Consider the following 13,812-nt stretch of genomic DNA (forward strand, 5'->3'; position numbering starts at 1 on the left):
GGTCAGCCCTGTAAAAATATTAAAGTCTCTCAAGTGGAGTTGAAAAGATACTAGAATAAAGAAAAAATAAAATAAAGAAAAAATAAAGAGCGTTGGTAAAGGGAAATTACAGGTAAATGTGAGACAGGTTAAATGTATGTTTTTGTCAGCTCTTCTTTTTTTCCCCTCCATAAGATTTATTATTTGTTGGTTGGTTGGTTCGTTTACTGAGAGTGAGAGTACTTGAGCAGGGAAGAGAGGCAGAGGGAGAGAGAGAGAGAATCTCAAGCAGGCTCCAAAATGCTCTACGCTCAGCATGGAGCTCAACACAGGGCTTGATCTCACAACCACAAGATCATGACTTGAGTTGAAGTTCAGAGTTGGCCGTTTAACTGACTGAGCCACCCAGGTGCTCCTCCCTCCATATAATTTAAAAGACAACAGCATACAGCAATAATTATATATTGTGTTGCTAGGCATTTGATGTATAAAGATGTAATATGTACACCAGCAATAACACAAAGGAGGGGGAAAGGTTGGAGCTATATAGGAGCAAAGTTTTTATACACTGTTAAATTAAGTTGTTGAAAATCTGAACGATGGTTCAGAATTGAAACTGACAGTTTCAATTATAATCATCAGGAAGGGCTAAGAAAATGATTTTTAAAATATAGTAAAAGAAATGACAAAAGAATTAAAATGACACAATAGAAAATATCTATTTAATACAAAAGAACTCAGTAATAGAGCAACAGAGGTTGGGGAAAGGCATGACATAGAAAACAAATGATTAGAATTAGACAGATATGGGTTACATGTCACCTCTGCATCAGCTAGAAATTTCCTTGGAAAAATTTCCTTATACTATGTTCCTCAGTTCCCCATGTCCTATATATAGCATGGAAACAAGAACGTCTACATTACTGCCTTGCTGTGAGAAATAAAGCAAGTGAAATACATAAAATACTGAATTTGACATTTGGTAGATTCTCAGTGATTATTAACAATAATCATTGTAATAGATACCATATAAATTCTGAGAGGTCTTAACTTTCGAAAAGTAAAATGTATGCTCAAATATATTTAAAAAGCAATGGACGCAATATATAGAATATACACAGAAGTACTCTTTACGTTTTAAGTATCAAAATACTAACTTAATCTTGGAAGATTTTATTTTAATAAAGCAGCATAAAATACCACGCAAAGAAGCATTACCTATATTTCTAAGGTGTCAGTTTATTAGAAGTGGACTTTTGTTAGATAAGAATATATTGAGACTAAATGTGTAAAGGTCTGTACCACGTGCATTCAATATTTTTAGAAAACAAGCACGATATGCTTCAAACGATTTTGAGTTGAGTGAAAAACAATACTGAAAAAAATCACTCTGCTATTTAAAGCATATGAAACCAAACAACCATTTTTTGGGGACTTGATCTTGCTGGTTTACATGCTAAAAAGAAGTACTTCTCATGGTTCTTTCACGTGAGATAAAGTTAGCAAAAAATCTGGCGAAGCAAGGATACGCATAAGTTGAGATATTTGAACAGTTTTGCTGGCATATGTCAGAATCTTAAAAAAAAATGTTGGGGAGGCTAGAGTTGTCTTGGAATTAAAGGCAACCATGAAATAGGAAAAGAGTATTGGGTTGGGCATCAAGGAACAAACAGGGACCACATCCTGGACCCTGTACACTCTCAAGCCAGAAGATCTTGACAAGTTAACTCTTCTGTTTCTTAATTTCTTTCTTTCTAAAGAGTGAGCATTTTTTTTTTGGTGGGCTGTGTGATCCTTCTCCATTCTAATATTGTATGGTTCTGTGTAATATTTCCTCTTCTGGAAGAAAAATGCCAAGGCTCTACACAGGCTTTTTCTCTTTGAGTATTATTAACAAGGTAGACATGAATTCCAGAGTTTGGGTCAATTTGTCCTTAATGGGTGACTAGCAATTCTATGGTGCTTCTCTCTCCAGCTTGTTTTTTTCTTCTTTGCTGTTATGATTCTTCCTGTTATTTAAAAAAATGCAACTAGAATTCATGCTATGATCCTCTTATTATACCTAAAGTCAGAGGGGTATTCCAAACATATGGCAACTAGCATAGCACAGGCATGAAACAATCAACAGCTACGGATGCTGGCCATACAGACATGTATTAGCCCTGCATAAAACTAGGAGAGGAACTTGATCGATTTATTTTTTTGCTCTTCTCAAATTTTTATTTAAATTCTAGTTAGTGCACATACAGTGCAATATTGGCTTCAGGAGTAGAATTCAGTGATTTATCACTTAAAAACTCTACCCAGTGCTCATCATAAAAAGTGCCCTCCTTAGTACCCATCACCCATCTAACCTATCTCCCACCCACCTCTCTCCATCAACCCTTAAAACTTGATCAATTTAGATAAGGTTTACAAATATTTGTGTTCTTCAATCTGTGTGTATATATACACATGTATTAATGTGGGATCATATTCACTTCAAAATGCATTTAGTTTATAAATTGGATTATCCTTAGTTATGTCTAAGACGCTTAAAGAGATAAATAAAGGAATAATATTCACTAACACTGAACAAAAAGGTATTCACTAGAAAAGGAGATAGATGAAATAAAAAGAAGTAGATATGGGAAAATTAGAAAATTTGGGAGTTGAAAAATCATCATTGAAAAAAATTTAAATATGTAGTAGAGAAGATAAACTCGAAACGGGAAACAAAAAGTGAATTGGTGAATTGGCGTTCATAAGAATTTCACCTAGAATGCATCAAAAAGAGATGACAGGTGCAAAAGGTGCAAAAAGGTGCACCTATAATGCGTGCAAAAAATATGACAGGAGTTAGGAGTGAAGGAGGATAGGCAAGAAACTCTAACCTAAACCTAATGGCAGATCCAGAAGAGAATGTAGAGAGTAGAAAAAAACCACAATGTTTAACAAGACAAAAGACATTTTCACAGCTAAAGGGAGACATGAGTCCCCCAATCAAAAGTACAGTAGGATTACAGAGCAAGAATAATAATTAAAAAAAAAGACAAATAAAAATATATCTAGTCTTAGATTTTTCTTACCAAAGCTACAGAACATCAAGGGAACAGGGGTAGAGGAAGGGAAGACAGAGATTTTAAAAAGTGCCAGAGGGGAAAGCAAGATTAATTACAAAAATTTGACAGGCAGATTGACAACAGACTTTTCATGAACAACTATAGATCCTGGAAGGCAAAGAAGAAATATCTTCAACATGATGAAGAGAAAATTACTCTCAATATTGAATTTTATATCTAACCTCATAGTATTCAACAGCAAGAGCAAAATAAGGACATATTCAGCATGCAAAGAGAATTTACCTGCCAAGTACCTTTATAAAAAGAAATAATGAAGGAGACGATCTATTAAAAAAAATAAATCTGGGGCGCCTGGGTGGCTCAGTGGGTTAAGTGTCCGACTTCAGCTCAGGTCACGATCTCCCGGTCCGTGAGTTCGAGCCCCGCGTCGGGCTCTGGGCTGATGGCTCAGAGCCTGGAGCCTGCTTCTGATTCTGTGTCTCCCTCTCTCTCTGCCCCTCCCCCATTCATGCTCTGTCTCTCTCTGTCTCAAAAATAAATAAACGTTAAAAAAAAATTTTTAAAATAAATAAATAAATAAATAAATAAATAAATAAATAAATAAATCTGACCCAGAACAGGGATCAAAATTGAACCAGGGAAGACTGAGTTCATAAAATAGGCCAGTGAATTTAATTTTTGAATTCTCACTTTTTGTATTAAAAAGAAAAACAATAGAAAACAATATCACATGTTAGCAAGTGTTAAACGAACAGTTAAAGTGTCCTCAGAGATATACAAAAATGCAAAATTATTTTTAGTATGCGTTTTTGAAATGGAAGATATTCACCAAAAGAATAGAAATGCATTCTATGATTTACAAACCATAAAAGGGAAAGACAAATATATAAAAGTATTTATTATGCAACAGAAAACAATAAAGGAAATGAAAAAGAGAAGGGATGATCAACAGAAAATTTGAAGATGGTAGAAAATATCCCAATAGAAACATTTTTCTCCTAAAGTCAGTATCAGTCCTTAAAAGCAGATATTCCATGTAAAACACTAACCAGAAGCCTATCCTCCTTTGTTTTAAGGGCTAAAAAAATATGAATAGTACAGTTCAATTAAAAATTCTCAGTGGCGCCTGGGTGGCTCAGTCGGTTAAGCGTCCGACTTCAGCTCAGGTCATCATCTCGCTGTTTGTGGGTTTGAGCCCCGCGTCGGGCTCTGTGCTGACAGCTCAGAGCCTGGAGCCTGTTTCGGATTCTGTGTCTCCCTCTCCCTCTGCTCCTCCCCCACTCGTGCTCTGTCACTCTCTCTCTCAAAAATAAATAAACATTAAAAAAAGTTTAAAAAAAAATTCTCACCCAGTTTCAATTTTCTAAAATGAAACTATGACAAAGTAAAAAAAGCTTATTTGTATAAGTAACAAATTATAATGATAGGTGATGAAATGCTTAAAACATTGCTTCCTGATGATCAGTTAATATGGTTGTTAGCACACAGTTGCCTTATATCCAATGGCATGATCTCCCTCATTGCCAGGAACTCTGAGTCACATTTCCTTTTTGTGGACATTGGTGCACTTATCAAAATGTCCCCAAATAATTCTGAAATTCTATTCATTGCATTTAGAATATAACACAAGAGTTTTCTCATACGTCAATTTGTTGAAAATGTTAGTATTGGACTGGATGTAAACATAATTTCTTCATACGTAAACAGCAGCCAGAAGGCATAGTATTGCAAAATAGGAATGGTTTAAGAAGGCATTGTTAAGGAAATTGTTCTAGAAAAACATTGATACGAAAGATGTTCTGTGGAGTATAATTAAAACAAATTATAATCATTAAACATACCAATTAAAAGACAGAGACTATCAGAATGGATAAATAAAACAAAATCTAGTTATATAATGCAGAAAAGACACACCTAAAACAACCACACAGATGGTTGGAAGTAACAGGATAGAGAAGACTTACGTATTAGATAGGATTCTGCTATGAGTGACAGAAAAGCCAAAACGATAGTGACCAACCAAGTTCGAAGTTTGTCTCTCCCATAAATGGAGTCTGGAAGCCAGTTTTTAGGGCTGGCAAGACAGCTTCACTCCATGGAATTTCAGCAACCCAAACTCCTTGGTCTTCACAACTCTACCATTCTTAGGCTGGAGCCCTTGATTTTTGGTTCAATATGGTAGGAACTACATTCTAGGTGGCAGGACTGAATTAGGGATGAAAAAATAAAAGGAATGTGCCAGCCATCTTGAAGAATGCTCTTCGTTCATTTCACCTTCAAACTGAAAATTACCGCCATCATCACAGTGCAGAAGAGGCAACTGAGGCACAGAAAGATGAAGTGAGTTGCCCAAGTCATCACATGACCAGTAAGTGGTGCAGGCAGAACTGGACCCTAGAGGGTCTGTTCTTATACACCACACCATATTGATAAATAGCTTAACTTCTCTAGACCTGTATTTCTCCATCTGTAATATCAAAAAGATGGTCTGGATCTTTGTGGGCCAAATAAGGTCTACAAGTGGGTTTTGTTTGATGTAATTGCTTTTTTATTGTTGGTGGTGGTTTTTTGTTTTTGTCTTTTGTTTTTTGGGTCTTTTTGCAATTAGAATGTCTTTAGGTAGATTACACATCACCCAGTCATCCAAGACCCTACCACCTCCCCCTTGTTTTTCTCTTATATTAGCTTTTCACTTTATTTCCCTTCTGGCACCAGAAGACGTTTAGGCTGGGAACCCCTAGATAAGATGCTTCTCCTTTCAGCTCTGCAGGGCTACTGTCAAGGAAGGAAAACAATCTTCTGAGGGATGTTCACCAAAATTATCCAGGGTTCATTTGATTCAGGAGTACGTCATTGAAATAACTCAAATAACCAGAAACTTCATTAAAATGGAACGAGATAAGCAAGGTGTAAGCAGTTTGAATATCCTTTGCTAAATTTATGTATACTAAATATGTGTGGCAAACTCCAAACTCGAGAGATTAATGCAACACGCTAATCCTAGTTTTCAAGTCCTACTCATCACAATATAGGAGATCCAGGACAGAACTATTTAGTAAATAGTCCATCTAGTTGGGGGTTCTTTTTTCAAATTTTTATTGAAAGTCAATAAATTTTTAAAAGCAGTTTTAGGTTCACAGCAACATTGAGGGGAAGGTAGAGATTTCCAATATACCCTCTGCCCCCACACAAGTAAAGCTTCCCCATTACCCACATTCCCCACCAGAGCGGTACATTTGTGACAACTGATGAACTCACATTGACGTCATTATCACCCGAAGTCCATACTTGACATTACGGTTCACTCTTGACTCCACTTATTTCTATATCCATCTCCCGTTTCATCGCCTCGATTTCCTGTCCCTGACTTAACCCATCTGAATCTGTTCCCCAGTCAAGGTTACGCTGGCCCAGTTGGTTACCTGTTTCAATATCAATAGGCTAATGGAGGGGAATTCTCAACATCTCTAGCTGCGATAGTTGTGGTTGAGTGGGGCTTTAAAATCTAAAGCCACTGCTTCATGTACCATATCATGGTTCATGTTTCATTGTTTTAATACTGGCTGCTTTTCTCTTTTCCAGTGGCTATGGCACTCTGCTTCAGGAGCTGTTAGAGTGTCACTTTTGTGTGTCTGTGTGGTGGCTGAGCTGTCAAGTGTGACAAAAGGAAAAAGGAGCAAAGGAGTGAGAGCATCTTTATGGTGACAAATGTTAAGTCTACCCTGGCAAAGGGGGAAGTGAAAATGAAAGAAAGCCGCTGGAAAAGAACATATTGGGAACACATGCTCTGGGAAGTACATGTTACTTCCCAAAAAACCATTCAAATATTTGTGTTCTGTGTCTTGGAAATTCGGTTATGGGTGAGAGCATTGGAAGCTAAGCTCCCACAAGAAAAAATTATTTTAATTGATGCTACATTTGCTTTCAATAGGAATGTTGCAGTTGATTAATCCATAAATCAATAAAATGCTAAGGATGAAACTCACGTTGGAAAGAAATTAATTAGCAGACTTCAGATAGTTTAAAAATTAAACCATGATAAGGAAGGAGGTTGTCACTTCTCATTAAGCCTTTTCACAATTAAAAAAAAAAAAGCCTCTGTTTTTGGAGACAAGAATGTGCTGCTAGAATTCAATGCTTCATCAAGAGATGGGACATGAAAGAAAGCAGGCAAAAAGATAAAAGAAATGAAAAGAAATGAATGTTTTGTCTTGTTTAATCTTCCCCAAGTAGAGTCATATAATGATGGATGGTTCAATTTATTTAGCATGCTGCAAAACAGCAGAAGGCAGGTGACCTCGATGGATATTTGCATATTTAGAAACCTTTGGTCCATTACATAAATAACTCATCATCAAATATTTATTTCTTGTGAGAAAATGTGAATTGTGTATATGATATGAAAGAGAGAATACAAACATAGAAGGAAGTATAACATGTTCTAAGACTTTTCCATGATAAAAACTTCTATATATAAGGTACATGTGTAATCAAAGCACATGTATCTGGATAATAGTCTACGATATGAATAAGTGTTTCTCATACATCCCCAATCTGTTCTTAAGGCACCATCTTGGGGTACCTGATCCTTCCCCATTCAAACTAGATTGATATTTCCCTTGCCACAGGGTAGATTCTACCAGCTGAACAAAGATCACAAGGGAGTCATTTCTGTGATTTTTGAATAATCTACAGTCTCTTGAAATTTACGGCAGAGGCACTAGTTTGAAAGAAAAGATGTTTTGAGAATCAAAGTGAAGCCCTGAAGGATTCAAGACATAAAGTTTATGTCATAAAAAAATGCATTTGGGAGAATAGATAAAGGCCAGGGTAACCTTGTCCTCTGAATTCTATAAACTAGTGGGGGAGGAGTTGCCAGGGGAAAGAGGAAAGCTACTTCAGTGTGTCCCTGTTAAGGATCTTGTGTCTTACCTCTCACCTGAGGTCCAGAAGCAAGTGAGCCTCTCAAAAATTTATGCAAATCGCAGGTCTGTCATTCCAATTACACATAATATGCACTGGGAGTCTCAGATTCATTAAATCCTCATTTTTATGAGGATGCAGCTTTGGAGAATTGAAAGCAAAGGTTTGGAATCTGTACCTGGCCTTGCAGGTAAAGAAAAGACACCTTTGCTCCCCATCACTGGGGAACAGGCCAATGAAAATGGCCACAAAACACAGTCGGGCAGAGACACCTAAAGCAGTCTGATAGAGTCCTTCTGCTTTCCACTGTGGCACAGGAAGACACAGAAGTTTTCCTCGTGTAGTCAAGAGCGATAAGGGCATGGCCTTGGCTGCTGAAGGCCCTGAACCCCTGGAGATGTGACGGGTGAGACAGCAAGGGTACTGAAGTAATCCACAGAGACCGCCAACCATAAGCTGCTCAGGGCATCACCTATGAACTTGGGTTCTCTTTCCCAAGGTGTAATAGGTGTCTGCAAAGAAAGGTTCCATAATCATCTCACTCCTTTGGGTCACAAATGGGGTTAGAGAAGGAGTATGGAACAGAATAGAATGTGGCATGTAAGAGGATTTCTTTTTCCCATAATTCTAGGCATGCAAGCTTACAACATTCATTCAGGACACCTACGACCTCCAGAAAGTACAGGACAACAAAACAAGCAATTCAAGGTACCTGCTAGTTTGGTGAGGGGAAAAATGCATTTATACGTGTAGTTGATTCTTTTTTTTTTTAATTTTTTTTTAACGTTTATTTATTTTTGAGACAGAGAGAGACAGAGCATGAACGGCGGAGGGTCAGAGAGAGGGAGACACAGAATCTGAAACAGGCTCCAGGCTCTGAGCTGTCAGCACAGAGCCTGACGCGGGGCTCGAACTCACAGACCGCGAGATCATGACCTAAGCCAAAGTCGGCCGCTTAACCGACTGAGCCATCCAGGTGCCCCTGATTCTTATTATTCAGGGTGATTACGTTCTATAAAGTCACCATGAACACTGAATTAGCAAATACTGAACCATTACTTCTTGGGGAAATACGGGCTAAGTTCCTATATGCCTCTGGTCATAACACTTTCATCAGTCGATTAACACATAAACTTGCTTTATGTATGTTTCTGTTTAAAGACATTATTCAATATACGTGGTTACTTCAATAATCACAGCCAATAGCACTATAACTCTGCCTGAGGGAAGCTCATCTAACACAAGTATTTTCTCCAAGAGGCACATCACAGGCTTCTCCCTAGCATAGGAACACTAGACAGTATTTCAGCACTGTGCTTGGGGGCCACTTTAAACAGCAAAATCACCAACAAAAAGAAAAGACAAAATGTGCAAAAAAAACAAAACAAAACAAGAAAAAAACAACTAAACTAAATACACCATGAAAAGGACATTTGTTTTCAGTGCGAGAGCTGGAACACGAAGGCAGAATGTCACCTTGTTCAACCTCAGCTGGGAACGTCTGTGTCAGGCAACTCAAAGTTTTCATCACTCTGCACATATCTGGAAAGCCTGAAAGTGCTGGGAGCCCTGGCTTGGAGGTTACAAGAAATTTCAGGGAGAAGACAAGTGTGCAAGCAGGGTTTCTGCAAATAATGAGGACTGACCGCATTTAAGACGCATGGGTATTAAGATGTTAGTGGGTGCAAACCCGGGAGGCAATCTTCGCTTCATTGATGAGAGTGCACTGTTGAAAGCTCTTTTCATTCCTATTTGTACTCAGAATTAGGAAAGCTCCAAATGCTTGCAGGAATCCACACATCTTCTATCAGGGTATATTGCAGATGGTTCCCAGGAAACCAGCTCTGAACGGGTGATTTGCAGCCGGTTTACTGGGAAGTGTTCCTGGGATCAACCCCTGTAGGGAAATGAAGGCAGTGGATTTGAGTACAAGGGGACACTGAAGTGACTGAAATGAAGTCACAGTGAATCACGGCAGGGGTGGGGCTGAAGCTCAAATGACCTCAGAGTTGCCCCCACATTAAGGCCGAGGAGCTGGGCTTTCGTAACTCCCCCAATGGCAAGTCACTAGACGCAGGCTGTCCCTCAGAAGGCACAGTGACTTTACGTGCGATGATGATCTTCAACAGATGACAATTCCCAAAAAAGACCAAGCTGCATGAAGTCACCATGATCATTCCCAGGAGCTGGAGGGATGGGTTCCCCGTCATGGAAAGAGAATATAGGCAGCGCGTACCTCCCTATCACCCCCTAAACTGTGCCAAGCACAAGAGGGTGTTTCCAATGATGTATCTGGGGACAGCCTCAATGAGGTTTTAAAAAGGCATGGAACTAACTGTAGTGGCAGAATGACGGACCCCAAAGATGTCCACTCCCCATCCTCAGAACTTGGGACTGTGTTGCTTTACATGGCAAAAGAAACTGTGCACACAGGATTACAGTTAAGGACCTTGAGGTGAAGTGGTTTTCTTGAATTATGCAGGTATATCCAACGCATCCATATGAATTCTTAAGAGCAGAGAAACTTCACAGGCTGCACATATGCAGAGATATAACAATATGAGAAGCACTCCATCTGTTCTTGCTGACATTGAGGATGGAAGAAGGGGGCCACGAGCCAAGGAACGTGGGCAGGCTTCTAGAAGGTGGAAAAGCCAAAGAAATGGATTTCCATCTAGAGCCTCTAGACAGGACTCAGCCCCGAATTTTAGCCTAGAAGACGCACGTTGGACTTTTGACCTATAGAACTATGAGAGAGTGTATGTGCATTGTTTAAGCCACCAAGTATGCGGTGATTTGTTACAGCAGCAATAGAGAGCTAATTCACTACCTATCAATATAGTGACAGTGGCTCCACATACGGAGAGAAAAGGGAGGCATCTGAGTGTTCCAAGCGACTGACTGAATCTGCAAGGATTTCCCAGCCAGCGGCGGAAGCCATTACAACAGCTTCAACTACTGTTGATCACTTTCCAGGTGATGTCTTCTTTTTTTTCTTCACTGTTTTATCTCAGTGTATGCCTCTGGAGCCATTTGTTTCCTTTATGTTTTCACTCCTTGAATTGCTCACTACTGAACCTCACAACTGCACAATTGTACACAATTATAAATTAATCCTGTAGCCCCGAAATTCTGTGTGATTCACAACCAGGCAGCTTGGCCCAGCCTAACAGCTGTGCCTTCAGGAAGGCGAGAAAACCAAAACATCTTTTCTGTCACTCTTCATGCCCGTTCATTTCCCCTGAGAGGGAACATTTCCCCAAGTCCACTGGTAAAATACAAGCAAGCGTGCAATTCCATTACTTACCCAGGAACATGCCTACCTACTCTGGGTCTGACCTTGAACTTGGTGAAGGAGGGAAAATGGTGAACAAGAAAGATTCAGTCCTCACCTCAGAGAACTTGGAGTTTGGTGAGGAGTATAGCAAGAGTTCATTTTAATGCAGTGTATTTATGTTCATTGATAGACAAATACAGGCTCCTGTATGACTATATGGAAGAAACAGTGTTAGACCGTCAGGGAACGCTTCTCTGGAGAATTGGCTCTGAAACTGAGACCTGAAGAATGTATAGAAATTAGCTAGACAAATGGATTTAAGAACAAAGCATGCTCCAGATCAACAGAACGTGGACACTGCAGAGGCAACGGCGAAAATCACTGCCATTTACTGTACGTTTGCAATATGTGTGGTCTTACGCTGAAGTGCTTTACATACATGATTTCATTTCATCATCAGAACAACCCAGTGAGGTATTATCAATCGCATTTTCCAGATAGAAAAACTAAGGAACATTGAGTTTATAGATCTTGCCCGAAACAATGTTGGTAGTAAGTAGTTGAAAATAGACTTGCATCCAAAAAGTCTGGCCCTAGAATTCCTACAATTCCCTTAGAACCCTGCACCGTCTCTTGCTCAGTCCCAAGCAAGCGATCCAGTGACTCATTCCAGGAACTGAAAGAAGTTCCAGATGCTTGGAGCTAAGGTGACAGGGGCAGGCATTTAGATTTAGGGGCAGCAGAAAATGAAGTAGAACTTAGTATTTACCACCAGATCATAACGTATATGCCCAATATGCAAGATTTCATCAGTTTTGGATAAGGGTTCGGAAGCTGTGGGATTCCGTGAAAAGGGCATAGTCTTTGGTGTCAAACAGACCAAGTCCCAATTCTTCCACTTCTACTTCTACGCTGAGCAATTTAGGTTCCTTAAACTCCCTGTACATTTCCCCCTATGCTCCCATCTGTGACTTGGAGCTTATAATAGATACATGAAGGAGTTGTGAGGACTGCATGGTGTAAAGTACATAAGTGTCTGGCATATAGTGAGGAGGTACTTAAATGTTCAGTATTTCCCCTTCCTCATCCCTACGGGAAGGAGCAGAGCAGACTGTCTAAATACCTCTGAACGGTTCAGCCAACAAAGAGCGAGAAGTTGAACAAAAATGGATCCTGACCCACAAATTTTAAATTGCACTTGATTTGGGTCCAAACCTCATATTTTGTTGAACCAAACCGTAAACACCAAGGACAGTGTGGTATGGAGGCAGGCCAGTGGAGCAGAAATCAGAAATGTCAGTGTTTGTGTTCTCTCCACCCCAAGTGACTATGGTGCCCCCTTCTCTGAGCCTCAGCCTCCTCCTCTGAAACAAGAGCAGGTGGCTCTTGGTGGCCTCTGTGTACCATTCGGCCTGAGCTTCGAGCTCCCTCAGTGCTTCGAGCATCTGAGCAGGAACAGGACTAGAAAGTCAAATTGATCTCTGAAGTAGGCCAGGATTCCCAGGTTAAACAAACAAACAAAAGTTGTGTATGGATGGATGGATGGATGGATAGATGATAGATAGAAAGATAGATAGATAGATAGATAGATAGATGATAGATAGATAGATAGATAGATAGATGATAGATAGATAGATGATAGAGATAGAGATCTTAAATACCTTAACAAAAAAGGGGTATATAACAAATATCTTCTTGGGAGATACAGAGAAGCAATGTAGGAAGGATATAAAATGCTGGGGTTCTGATGTAAGACAGACATACATTCTAATTTTCTCTCTGTTGTTTGCTGAATCTGTCACCCAAAGTAAATAGTTACCTCTTTAACTTTGTCTCTTCATCTGTAAAATGGAAATGATAACCTTCTTTCATAGACTTGTATTCAAATTAAAGGGTGTTTACAGCTTCAGTTCACTTTTCATCCTCCATGAGAAAAATAAAAATCGACTCAGCCCATCACTCCACGGAAAGTTAAATACCCCTTCGTTTTTGCTCCCACTACACGGGGTGTACACAATGCCTCATCAAAGCATTTATTTTTCGAGCCACCTCCTATGTGAGCGCTGTCCTCCGTATTGGGCTTCTTGAGGACAGAGACTGTCATATTCACATGTATGTCTAAAGAGGGGCACTCAGATTGGCACTCAGCACGTGGTGATTTTTCAATGAATGTTGGTTATTCAAATAAATAAAATGAAAATTAAAACAATGAAATTGCACGTTTTGTCCACACTAGATGCTGAAGATTTCTAAGAGATATATACACTTAATGCAGGCAAGTGCACATGAGCTGAATCAACCTTTCTTGACATCAACTAAGTAATACATCTCAAGAGTCTTAAACCTCTACCCTTTGATCCAGTAGTTCTACTCTGAGGGCTCCAACCAGTGGAGATACTAGGCTATTGGCCAGGTAGAAGGCAATGGATGGGGAAAAGAGACTAAGTAAATACACCAAAGTATGAATAGCACCATTTCTGAGTGGTAGAGGGATTAAAAGTGATTTTAATTCTCCATTTGATACATTGCTGTATTTTCCAAGGCTTAATGGTCATGTAAAACTCTTATAGG

General features: G+C 39.3%; 1 long non-coding RNA gene across 1 annotated transcript in view; it reads right to left on the bottom strand.

Moving 5' to 3' along the window:
* Positions 1-11,340: 11,340 nt before the first annotated feature.
* LOC132692622 (uncharacterized) overlaps positions 11,341-13,812 on the bottom strand; it is a 32,782-nt gene continuing 30,310 nt past the window's right edge. Inside the window, exon 4 of the long non-coding RNA XR_009616464.3 lies at positions 11,341-11,445. This is a non-coding gene — a long non-coding RNA (uncharacterized LOC132692622). The remainder of the gene's footprint in view (positions 11,446-13,812) is intronic.

Source organism: Panthera onca, chromosome B1 (assembly GCF_046562875.1).
Source record: "Panthera onca isolate mPanOnc1 chromosome B1, mPanOnc1 haplotype 2, whole genome shotgun sequence".
Lineage (NCBI taxonomy): Eukaryota > Metazoa > Chordata > Mammalia > Carnivora > Felidae > Panthera > Panthera onca.